We start from the raw sequence: 13,280 nt of genomic DNA on the forward strand, positions 1-13,280 counted from the left end.
CGCAGGACACTGGGCACATCTAAAGAAAGCTTTAGGACTAACTGGTGTGCACTGGCTCCTCCCCCTATGACCCTCCTCCAAGCCTCAGTTAGGATACTGTGCCCGGACGAGCGTACACAATAAGGAAGGATTTTGAATCCCGGGTAAGACTCATACCAGCCATACCAATCACACCGTATAACTTGTGATCTGAACCCAGTTAACAGTATGATAACAGAGGAGCCTCTGAAAAGATGGCTCCCAACAATAATAACCCGATTTTTGTAACAATAACTATGTACAAGTATTGCAGACAATCCGCACTTGGGATGGGCGCCCAGCATCCACTACGGACTATGAGAAATAGAATTATTGGTAAGTAAATTCTTATTTTCTCTAACGTCCTAAGTGGATGCTGGGGACTCCGTAAGGACCATGGGGATTATACCAAAGCTCCCAAACGGGCGGGAGAGTGCGGATGACTCTGCAGCACCGAATGAGAGAACTCCAGGTCCTCCTCAGCCAGGGTATCAAATTTGTAGAATTTAGCAAACGTGTTTGCCCCTGACCAAGTAGCTGCTCGGCAAAGTTGTAAAGCCGAGACCCCTCGGGCAGCCGCCCAAGATGAGCCCACTTTCCTTGTGGAACGGGCTTTTACAGATTTTAGCTGTGGCAGGCCTGCCACAGAATGTGCAAGCTGAATTGTACTACAAATCCAACGAGCAATAGTCTGCTTAGAAGCAGGAGCACCCATCTTGTTGGGTGCATACAGGATAAACAGCGAGTCAGATTTCCTGACTCCAGCCGTCCTGGAAATATTTTCAGGGCCCTGACAACATCCAGCAACTTGGATTCCTCCAAGTCCCTAGTAGCCGCAGGCACCACAATAGGTTGGTTCAGGTGAAAACGCTGGAACCACCTTAGGGAGAAACTGAGGACGAGTCCTCAATTCCGCCCTGTCCGAATGGAAAATCAGATAAGGGCTTTTACAGGATAAAGCCGCCAATTCTGACACGCGCCTGGCCCAGGCCAGGGCCAACAGCATGACCACTTTCCATGTGAGATATTTTAACTCCACAGATTTAAGTGGTTCAAACCAATGTGACTTTTGGAACCCAAACTACATTGAGATCCCAAATTGCCACTGGAGGCACAAAAGGAGGCTGTATATGCAGTACCCCTTTTACAAACGTCTAAACTTCAGGGACTGAAGCTAGTTCTTTTTTGGAAGAAAATTGACAGGGCCGAAATCTGAACCTTAATGGACCCCAATTTCAGGCCCATAGACACTCCTGTTTGCAGGAAATGTAGGAATCGACCCAGTTGAATTTCCTCCGTCGGGCCTTACTGGCCTCGCACTACGCAACATATTTTCGCCAATTGCGGTGATAATGTTTTTGCGGTTACATCCTTCCTGGCTTTAGATCAGGATATGGATGACTTCATCCGGAATGCCTTTTTTCCTTCAGGATCCGGTGTTCAACCGTCATGCCGTCAAACGCAGCCGCGGTAAGTCTTGGAACAGACAGGGTCCTTGCTGGAGCAGGTCCCTTCTTAGAGGTAGAGGCCACGGATCCTCCGTGAGCATCTCTTGAAGTTCCGGTTACCAAGTCCTTCTTGGCCAATCCGGAGCCACGAATATAGTGCTTTCTCCTCTCCATCTTATCAATCTCAGTACCTTGGGTATGAGAGGCAGAGGAGGGAACACATACACTGACTGGTACACCCACGGTGTTACCAGAGCGTCTACAACTATTGCCTGAGGGTCTCTTGACCTGGCGCAATACCTGTCGAGTTTTTTAATCATGTGGACGACTTCTGGGTGAAGTCCCCACTCTCCCGGGTGGAGGTCGTGCTGAGGAAGTCTGCTTCCCAGTTGTCCACTCCCGGAATGAATACTGTTGACAGTGCTATCACATGATTTTCCGCCCAGCGAAGAATTCCTGCAGCTTCTGCCATTGCCCTCCTGCTTCTTGTGCCACCCTGTCTGTTTACGTGGGTGACTGCCATGATGTTGTCCGACTGGATCAACACCGGCTGACCTTGAAGCAGAGGTCTTGCTAAGCTTAGAGCATTGTAAATGGCCCTTAGCTTCAGGATATTTATGTGAAGTGATGTATCCAGGCTTGACCCTAAGCCCTGGATATTCCTTCCCTGTGTGACTGCTCCCCAGCCTCGCAGGCTGGCATCCGTGGTCACCAGGACCCAGTCCTGAATGCCGAATCTGCGGCCCTCTAGAAGATGAGCACTCTGCAACCACCACAGGATGGATACCCTTGTCCTTGGTGACAGGGTTATCCGCTGATGCATCTGAAAATGCGACCCGGACCATTTGTCCAGTAGGTTCCACTGGAAAGTTCTTGCGTGGAATCTAACAAATGGGATTGCTTCGTAGGAAGCCACCATTTTTACCCAGAACCCTTGTGCATTGATGCACTGAGACTTGGTTCGGTTTTAGGAGGTTCCTGACTAGCTCGGATAACTCCCTGGCTTTCTCTTCCGGGAGAAACACCTTTTTTCTGGACTGTGTCCAGGAACATCCCTAGGAAACAGAAGACAAGTCGTCGGAACCAGCTGCGATTTTGGAATATTGAGAATCCAATCGTGCTGCCGCAACACTACCTGAGATAGTGCTACACCGACTTCCAACTGTTCCCTGGATCTTACCCTTATCAGGGAATCGTCCAAGTAAGGGATAACTAAAATTTCCTTCCTTCGAAGGGATATCATTTCGGCCATTACCTTGGTAAAGACCCGGGGTGCCGTGGACCATCCCTACGGCAGCATCTGAACTGATAGTGACAGTTCTGTACCATAACCTGAGGTACCCTTGGTGAGAAGGGTAAATTTTGACATGAAGGTAAGCACCCTTGATGTCCCGAGACATCATGTAGTCCCCTTCTTCCAGGTTCGCAATCACTGCTCTGAGTGACTCAATCTTGAATTTGAACCTCTGTATGTAAGTGTTCAAAGATTTTAGATTTAGAATCGGTCTCACCGAGCCGTCTGGCTTCGGTACCACAATAGTGTGGAATAATACCCCGTTCCCTGTTGCAGGAGGGGTACCTTGATTATCACCTGCTGGGAATACAGCTTGTGAATGGCTTCCAAAACTGCCTCCCTGTCAGAGGGAGACGTCGGTAAAGCCGACTTTTGGAAACGGCGAGGGGGAGACGTCTCGAATTCCAATATGTACCCTTGAGATATTACCTGAAGGATCCAGGGGTCTACTTGCGAGTGAGCCCACTGCGCACTGAAATTCATTGAGAACGGGCCCCCACCGTGCCTGAGCTTGTAAGGCCCTAGCGTCATACTGAGGGCTTGGCAGAGGCGGGAAAGGGTTTCTGTTCCTGGGAACTGGCTAATCTCTTCAGCCTTTTTCCTCTCCCTCTGTCACGAGCAGAAAAGAGGAACCTTTTGTCCGCTTGCCAACAAAGGACTGCGCCTGATAATACGGCGTCTTATTTTGAGAGGCGACCTGGGGTACAAACGTGGATTTCCCAGTTGTTGCCGTGGCCACCAGGTCTAAAAGACCGACCCCAAATGTCCCTTTTCAAAGGCAATACTTCCAAATGCCGTTTGGAATCCGCATCACCTGACCATTTTACTGGTAGAATTGGACAACGCACTTATACTTGATGCCAGTCGGCAAATATTCCGCTGTGCATCATGCATATATAGAAATGCTTCTTTTAAATGCTCTATAGGCAATAATATACTATCCTTATCTAGGATATCAATATTTCCAGTCAGGGAATCCGACCATGCCAACCCAGCACTGCACCTCCAGGCTGAGGCAATTGCTGGTCGCAGTATAACACCAGTATGTGTGTGAATACATTTTTGGATACCCTCCTGCTTTCTATCAGCAGGATCCTTAAGGGCGGCCATCTCATGAGAGGGTAGAGCCCTTGTTCTTACAAGCGTGTGAGCGCCTTATCCCCCCTAGGGGGTGTTTCCCAACGCACCCTAACCTCTGGCGGGAAAGGGTATACACCAATACTTTTTAAGAAATTATCAATTGTTATCGGGGGGAAACCCACGCATCATCACACACCTCATTTTATTTCTCAGATTCAGGAAAACTACAGGTAGTGTTCCTAAAAGCCAATTCCTAAGACTGAGACGAAATTGCAGTAAAAAAACTATGTGCGAAGAACAAATAGATATTATGAAAAAGGGATTCATAACTAAAGGATATGATGAAAACAAGCTAGAAAAATTCAAGATGGAAGCCCTCCAACAAGATCGCACTAAACTCCTGGAAGGGACCAAGAAAACAAAAGAAAATGAGAACAAAAATCAATTCGCTTTTATCACTCAGTATAACAGCCAGCATAGGAAAATGGAATCCATTGTGCGAAGACATTGGCACCTTTTATTGAAAGACCCTGTATTGAAAGGAGTGCTACCACAATTACCACGCTTCATCTATAGAAAAGCCCCAAATTTGAAAGACAAACTCACTAGAAGCGCATTACCAAACCAGGATCACCATCCCATAAGAAACAAAGGCTTCTTCAGATGCGGGACATGCCAGGCCTGTCGAGCGATCAAATCAGACGGATCCAAGTATGAAGATTTCACTGTTAAGAACAATAAATACAAACTACATCAATTCATGACATGCCATACCACCAATGTGGTTTACCTAATAGAATGTAGTTGTAACCTGGTATATATAGGTCGGACCAGCAGAGCCCTGAAAACAAGAATAAGTGAACATCTCCGTAATATCAAGAAGGGCTTAACCACACATTCTTTGTCCAACCATTTCAAAGAAGTCCACAATTGCTCCACCAACAATATTGTCCGTTTCCTAGCAATCGAGAATATTAAGAACAATTGGAGATACAGAGACGAGGCCACTCGCCTGGCAAAAAGTGAAATGAAATGGATCCACAAAGTTAAGAGCCTTATCCCATATGGACTCAACACAGACTTTGAGCTGAAATGGTTTCTCTAATTCTCACTCCAATCACCTTCTGTCACAACTAATTTATCTGTTCCTCCACCAACTATCAATTTTCTTTTCCACATCACATCAGCCTTAATGTCCTACAAACACTCCGCTATCATGATTCACCCTGGTATATATACACATATATATATATATACATATGTGTATTTATCTGTGTGTATATTAGTATTAGTACTGTTCCTCTATTCCCTGCTCCAATTATCAACTTTTGTTGCCCAGCATATTAATTTTAAAGTCCTTAATCAATATATGCTGATTTTAATTTGCTTGTTGTCCTTATTTATTAAAACCAGAACTATGGGCATAGTTGCCCACTTCCAAAATGGAGCTGAGATCCAGGAAATATATGATGAAAGAGACCCAGTATTCAGTCCCATGGAAAGGAGTGTCTCCTGTTTTGATTTACACATAAGAATCCGTATATAAAGAACTCAGAACAATTTAGTTTATAACTTATGGCAAAGACTCGATTTATTCCATTCCATGAAGGCGGCCGCGACCGGAAATGCACTACCGGAAGTCTTTATGCGCTTCAAGTGCGTTCCACCCCAAGACACTGGTAACCGCGGCTATCGAAGTACCGGAAGTGCGTCACCGGAAACCCTCGTGCGTTCCAAGAGCGTTCCACCGCGAGTGACGCGGAACGCTCTCTTTTTAATATGACTTCTACTCTCCCCTCAACAGCGATATATAGACCGAGGAGATGGGGATTCATCAACATTTAAAAGTATAAAGAATTGACCTTTCTGATATAATGCATCATTCACCCCAGTCGGGACCAGTGTTTACATAAACGTCACTTCCGGTCCTCGTAAATGTAATTCTAGTATATTATCATTCTATAAGAAAAACACCTAGAACTTTGTATTTATGATATTTATTATGCTGTATACACATTCCTCTGTTTTATCTATTTAAAAATGACCCACTATTTAGGTTTATTTATTACTGCCAAGATATGACCTTTGAACCGGAAGTAGAAATGAGTTCATGGATAAATAGGACATCTTGGTCACTTCACCCTCACTGCCTGATGAAGGGACATTCCCGAAACGCGTAGCAGCAGGAGAGTGAAGTTGCTGACCAAACCCTCAACAGGTGGGAGGTTATTCCAGACGATTGTAACGTGGACGTGGGAACCCGGTTCCGGAGCCAGTTACCCTAAGGTTACATCTGATACGCTCACTTACTACTCTTATCTGGTAATCCTCCACCTTATTACCCTCCATTTGGGAGAAACAGATTTTTACCAATCCAGATCTGCATTTTATGTGTGTTTTGCATGTTTTATTTTGCATATTATTATTCATATTATCCATTGTATTAAAACTTGCCCTATTCAAATATACTACACTATATGCTGTTTATTCCTCTTTTTACATGTGGAACGAATTCAAGAACATATTCATATAGGTAGTATTAAGGGAAGTATTATCTTTTATTTCAAGACATAAGACCTAAATCCATTCTTATGTGTATTTCACGCATTTAGCGCACCCTATTGCACCTAACCTATCTTTTTCACTATTACACACTGGTATAAGGGAATACCATTGGTGCAAAGGGGTAGCTGCTTTTGCCAGTGGCGCCATATTCGTTCTCTATACTTTTTCTATATCACAGCACGTCTATTCCCTTATTAGAGAACTTTTAGGCGACAACATGTTTTCCCATCTAAAAAGCAGAGAAGAAAAATGTAAGGAAATATTCCTCACTACATCCCCCACTATGGTAGATGAAAACTTAATGACAACGATGGACCGTTTGGAAAAACTATTATTAAAAGAGAACCGAATTTGGTGGGAATGCGCAACTTTAGAAAAATACGTTACTGATCAAATTATTCCGAAAGGACTTAGAATCAAGAAATTACCGTCTTTTGATGACAGTAGCGATAAATTTAAAGACGAGTGGATGCGTACATTAGAGATTTGCTCATACACATTAATTGAGCTAATCATGAAAGAACGCAGGGACAAGTTAAAAATCATTAAAGAACAGATCACGGCAATCCAATCAACTATTGAATCTTCCCAGGAATTACCGGAATATAAGAAAAAAGAAAAAGAAATACAACAGAGAATTGTGATTAATACTAAAGAAATAATGATCAAGAAACAGAAGAAATTGAAACGAGACCATGAATATTATAAAAAAGAAGGAAAGGACCCCTTCGCACATATGAAAGATGACAACTCCATGGTGTCTATATGCTCCATTACTGAAGATCATGAAGACGTTTCACCTGAATCCAATCAAGATTTGAATATAACACACCGAGAAGATTGCCCCCGCTTCATGAAGAAAAAGAGACCAGTAAATTCCAAACGGGAAGCAAGCACTCAAAATAGGATCCAAAGAAGATCATCGCCAAAGAATTACCAGACAAGAGGTAATAACCTCAGAGAGAGAGAATATTTGGAAGATATCTCATCTGAGAGAGAAGATGATTTTGTACATAAGAGCCCCAGAAGAGACACAGGAAGAACCCAATATGTTTCACCGATAAGAAAAGAAAGAGCAGCGGGCAGAATCTTTAACAATAGGAATTATCAGCACTACGGATTCAGAAGCCCATATCACAATAGAGACTGGAATAGGAGACACCAGAACTACGGGGATGAAGGCAATAGATATTGGAGAAATAATATGGACAACAGAGACAGGACCATCACGAAAAGACAAGACGACCATGTCCGTTTTTTAGAGAGACGCCAGTACCAGAAGTACTGAATGAAAGAAAAAGGGGGAAGCGAGGAGGAATAAAAAAGAAGAAGAAAAAAACTACAAAAAAACCCAAAGAGACGGGACCGCCTCCGATAACCATGGCTAACAACATCACCGAACCAACACAAGGAAAAATTTTCAATTTGAGCAACAGGAACCTTACTGACACAGAAGAAAAACTGCTGTTAAAAGGACTTAAGTATGCACCTACCAATAAACCTTCACCATTTGATGTATACATCGATGTGGAAAAATTTATAAGGAAACTGACAGTGAAAAAATTCTTCTTAACAAAAAGTCCCGCGGAGTTAAAAGAGATGGACAACACTAGAGAACAATTTAAGAAAAAATCGACCTTTTATCCGAAATATCTGAAGGGAAGTCTTATGGACAGTTTCCATAAATCCGTTTTGGAGGATATGGAAAGACTAGACAAAGTCAAAACGAAGAAGTGGAACCTGTCAAAAAAGGAACGTTTGGCATTGAAGACACTCCAGAAAGATGACAGTATTGTGATAAAACCATGCGATAAAGGTGGAGGAGTGGCTATACTGAATAAAGAAGACTACATGAAAGAGATCTACCGTCAATTAGAAGATAGTGGCACATATTCAAAATTAAGAAGCGATCCCACCAATAGAATAAGAAACGCCCTGAGCCAACTGTTAAAGACACATTTAGACAAAAAAACAATTACCGAGAAAGAATTTGAGTACCTCAATGTTCTAGATCCTGCAATACCAACCATCTATGTGTTACCGAAGGTACATAAGAATCCAACAAAACCACCAGGAAGACCAATCATAGCCGGAGTGGGGAGCCTAACAGCTAACCTTTCAGAATTTATCGACGCCCATTTACAACCACTGGTCTCCAAAACACTTTTCCACCTTAAGGATACCACCGACATACTACAGAAGATCAACACATTTGAATGGACCGAGGATATGTGGATGGCAACGGCCGATGTAGAGGCACTATACACCAACATACCACACGAAAAGGGACTAGAAGCCGTCAAATACTACCTGGATAAAACAGACTATTCGGTGGACAAAAAGGAATTTCTCCTGGAAGGCATAAGATTTATACTTAAGAACAACTATTTTCATTTTGATGGTACGTACTACAACCAACTTGTGGGTACCGCAATGGGGACAAAATTTGCCCCAAGTTTTGCGAACCTATTTATGTCCTATTGGGAAGAAAATAATATAAAGAATAATCAATCATTTGGAAAAGATCTCATCCTTTGGTATCGATACATCGACGACATTATCTTTTTTTGGAAAGGGAATGAAGATACTATCAAGACTTTCTCAGAGGAACTAAATTCCAACGATTCAAATATTAAACTAAGTGTCACAACCAGTCAAACAGAATTAAGCTTCTTGGATTTATCGCTATACATTGAGGACGGCAAACTGGAGACCAAATGTTTCAGAAAACCAACGGACGCTAATAACTATATTGCAATGACCAGTGAACATCATTCCAACTGGCTTACGAGTGTTCCTAAAAGCCAATTCCTAAGACTGAGACGAAATTGCAGTAAAAAAACTATGTGCGAAGAACAAATAGATATTATGAAAAAGGGATTCATAACTAAAGGATATGATGAAAACAAGCTAGAAAAATTCAAGATGGAAGCCCTCCAACAAGATCGCACTAAACTCCTGGAAGGGACCAAGAAAACAAAAGAAAATGAGAACAAAAATCAATTCGCTTTTATCACTCAGTATAACAGCCAGCATAGGAAAATGGAATCCATTGTGCGAAGACATTGGCACCTTTTATTGAAAGACCCTGTATTGAAAGGAGTGCTACCACAATTACCACGCTTCATCTATAGAAAAGCCCCAAATTTGAAAGACAAACTCACTAGAAGCGCATTACCAAACCAGGATCACCATCCCATAAGAAACAAAGGCTTCTTCAGATGCGGGACATGCCAGGCCTGTCGAGCGATCAAATCAGACGGATCCAAGTATGAAGATTTCACTGTTAAGAACAATAAATACAAACTACATCAATTCATGACATGCCATACCACCAATGTGGTTTACCTAATAGAATGTAGTTGTAACCTGGTATATATAGGTCGGACCAGCAGAGCCCTGAAAACAAGAATAAGTGAACATCTCCGTAATATCAAGAAGGGCTTAACCACACATTCTTTGTCCAACCATTTCAAAGAAGTCCACAATTGCTCCACCAACAATATTGTCCGTTTCCTAGCAATCGAGAATATTAAGAACAATTGGAGATACAGAGACGAGGCCACTCGCCTGGCAAAAAGTGAAATGAAATGGATCCACAAAGTTAAGAGCCTTATCCCATATGGACTCAACACAGACTTTGAGCTGAAATGGTTTCTCTAATTCTCACTCCAATCACCTTCTGTCACAACTAATTTATCTGTTCCTCCACCAACTATCAATTTTCTTTTCCACATCACATCAGCCTTAATGTCCTACAAACACTCCGCTATCATGATTCACCCTGGTATATATACACATATATATATATATACATATGTGTATTTATCTGTGTGTATATTAGTATTAGTACTGTTCCTCTATTCCCTGCTCCAATTATCAACTTTTGTTGCCCAGCATATTAATTTTAAAGTCCTTAATCAATATATGCTGATTTTCATTTGCTTGTTGTCCTTATTTATTAAAACCAGAACTATGGGCATAGTTGCCCACTTCCAAAATGGAGCTGAGATCCAGGAAATATATGATGAAAGAGACCCAGTATTCAGTCCCATGGAAAGGAGTGTCTCCTGTTTTGATTTACACATAAGAATCCGTATATAAAGAACTCAGAACAATTTAGTTTATAACTTATGGCAAAGACTCGATTTATTCCATTCCATGAAGGCGGCCGCGACCGGAAATGCACTACCGGAAGTCTTTATGCGCTTCAAGTGCGTTCCACCCCAAGACACTGGTAACCGCGGCTATCGAAGTACCGGAAGTGCGTCACCGGAAACCCTCGTGCGTTCCAAGAGCGTTCCACCGCGAGTGACGCGGAACGCTCTCTTTTTAATATGACTTCTACTCTCCCCTCAACAGCGATATATAGACCGAGGAGATGGGGATTCATCAACATTTAAAAGTATAAAGAATTGACCTTTCTGATATAATGCATCATTCACCCCAGTCGGGACCAGTGTTTACATAAACGTCACTTCCGGTCCTCGTAAATGTAATTCTAGTATATTATCATTCTATAAGAAAAACACCTAGAACTTTGTATTTATGATATTTATTATGCTGTATACACATTCCTCTGTTTTATCTATTTAAAAATGACCCACTATTTAGGTTTATTTATTACTGCCAAGATATGACCTTTGAACCGGAAGTAGAAATGAGTTCATGGATAAATAGGACATCTTGGTCACTTCACCCTCACTGCCTGATGAAGGGACATTCCCGAAACGCGTAGCAGCAGGAGAGTGAAGTTGCTGACCAAACCCTCAACAGGTGGGAGGTTATTCCAGACGATTGTAACGTGGACGTGGGAACCCGGTTCCGGAGCCAGTTACCCTAAGGTTACATCTGATACGCTCACTTACTACTCTTATCTGGTAATCCTCCACCTTATTACCCTCCATTTGGGAGAAACAGATTTTTACCAATCCAGATCTGCATTTTATGTGTGTTTTGCATGTTTTATTTTGCATATTATTATTCATATTATCCATTGTATTAAAACTTGCCCTATTCAAATATACTACACTATATGCTGTTTATTCCTCTTTTTACATGTGGAACGAATTCAAGAACATATTCATATAGGTAGTATTAAGGGAAGTATTATCTTTTATTTCAAGACATAAGACCTAAATCCATTCTTATGTGTATTTCACGCATTTAGCGCACCCTATTGCACCTAACCTATCTTTTTCCCTCACCGAACATAATACCCCTTTTTGGTGGTACTCGTATTATCAGAAATGTATAAAACATTTTCCATTGTCTCAATCATGTAACGTGTGGCCCTACTGGAAATCACGGTTGTCTCTTCACCGTCGACACAGGAGTCAGTATCCGTGTCGGCGTCTGTATCTGCCATCTGAGGTAACGGGCGCTTTAGAGCCCCTGACGGCCTATGAGACGTCTGGACAGGCACAAGCTGAGTAGCCGGCTGTCTCATGTCAACCACTGTTTTTTTATACAGAGCTGACACTGTCACGTAATTTTCAACAGTACATCCACTCAGGTGTCGACCCCCTAGGTGGTGACATCACTGTTACAGACACTCTGCTCCGTCTCCACATCATTTTTCTCCTCATACATGTCGACACAAACGTACCGACACACAGCACACACACAGGGAATGCTCTGATAGAGGACAGGACCCCACTAGCCCTTTGGGGAGACAGAGGGAGAGTATGCCAGCACACACCAGAGCGCTATATATATATATATACACACAGGGATAACCTTATATAAGTGTTTTTCCCCTTATAGCTGCTGTATGTTTTAATACTGCGCCTAATTAGTGCCCTCCTCTCTTTTTTTAACCCTTTCTGTAGTGTAGTGACTGCAGGGAAGAGCCAGGGAGCTTCCCTCCAACTGAGCTGTGAGGGAAAATGGCGCCAGTGTGCTGAGGAGATAGGCTCCGCTCCCTTTTCGGCGGCCTTATCTCCCGTTTTTCTGTATATTCTGGCAGGGGTTAAATGCATCCATATAGCCCAGGAGCTATATGTGATGTATTTTTTGCCATGTAAGGTATTTTTATCATGTTTTATTGCGTCTCAGGGCCCCCCCCCCAGCGCCCTGCACCCTCAGTGACCGGAGTATGAAGTGTGCTGAGAGCAATGGCGCACAGCTGCAGTGCTGTGCGCTACCTTATTGAAGACCGGAACGTCTTCTGCCGCCGATTTTTCCGGACCTCTTCGCTCTTCTGGCTCTGTAAGGGGGCCGGCGGCGCGGCTCCGGGACCCATCCAGGCTGGGCCTGTGATCGTCCCTCTGGAGCTAATGTCCAGTAGCCAAGAAGCCCAATCCACTCTGCACGCAGGTGAGTTCGCTTCTTCTCCCCTTAGTCCCTCGATGCAGTGAGCCTGTTGCCAGCAGGTCTCACTGAAAATAACAAACCTAAACTAAAACTTTCACTAAGAAGCTCAGGAGAGCCCCTAGTGTGCACCCTTCTCGTCGGGCACAGAAATCTAACTGAGGCTTGGAGGAGGGTCATAGGGGGAGGAGCCAGTGCACACCAGTTAGTCCTAAAGCTTTCTTTAGATGTGCCCAGTCTCCTGCGGAGCCGCTATTCCCCATGGTCCTTACGGAGTCCCCAGCATCCACTTAGGACGTTAGAGAAAGATAATAACTATTACAGCTAATAGTAAAATCACCACAAGGAGCTCACAAAGGTTATTTATGACACAGACCTCAGGAAATGTGAGCCATCTACCCGAGTCATTTACACTGGTTAAGCTACAGTACTTCAAGAATATATGAACCAGACACCAATAACTCGGACTTCCATAGATTTACAAGCAGGACAACAAAATATAACATCCATGGGAATAACATATATAACAATTATAGCAAATAATGAAAGCTGTAGCGTCTGCT

The 13,280-nt window shown here is 43.0% G+C and overlaps 1 protein-coding gene across 3 annotated transcripts in view; it reads right to left on the reverse strand.

Moving 5' to 3' along the window:
- The window catches only part of MARS1 (methionyl-tRNA synthetase 1), a 314,707-nt gene that overhangs the window by 16,941 nt on the left and 284,486 nt on the right, over positions 1-13,280 (reverse strand). The window lies entirely within an intron of this gene.

This window comes from Pseudophryne corroboree, chromosome 2, assembly GCF_028390025.1.
Source record: "Pseudophryne corroboree isolate aPseCor3 chromosome 2, aPseCor3.hap2, whole genome shotgun sequence".
In the NCBI taxonomy this organism is placed as follows: domain Eukaryota; kingdom Metazoa; phylum Chordata; class Amphibia; order Anura; family Myobatrachidae; genus Pseudophryne; species Pseudophryne corroboree.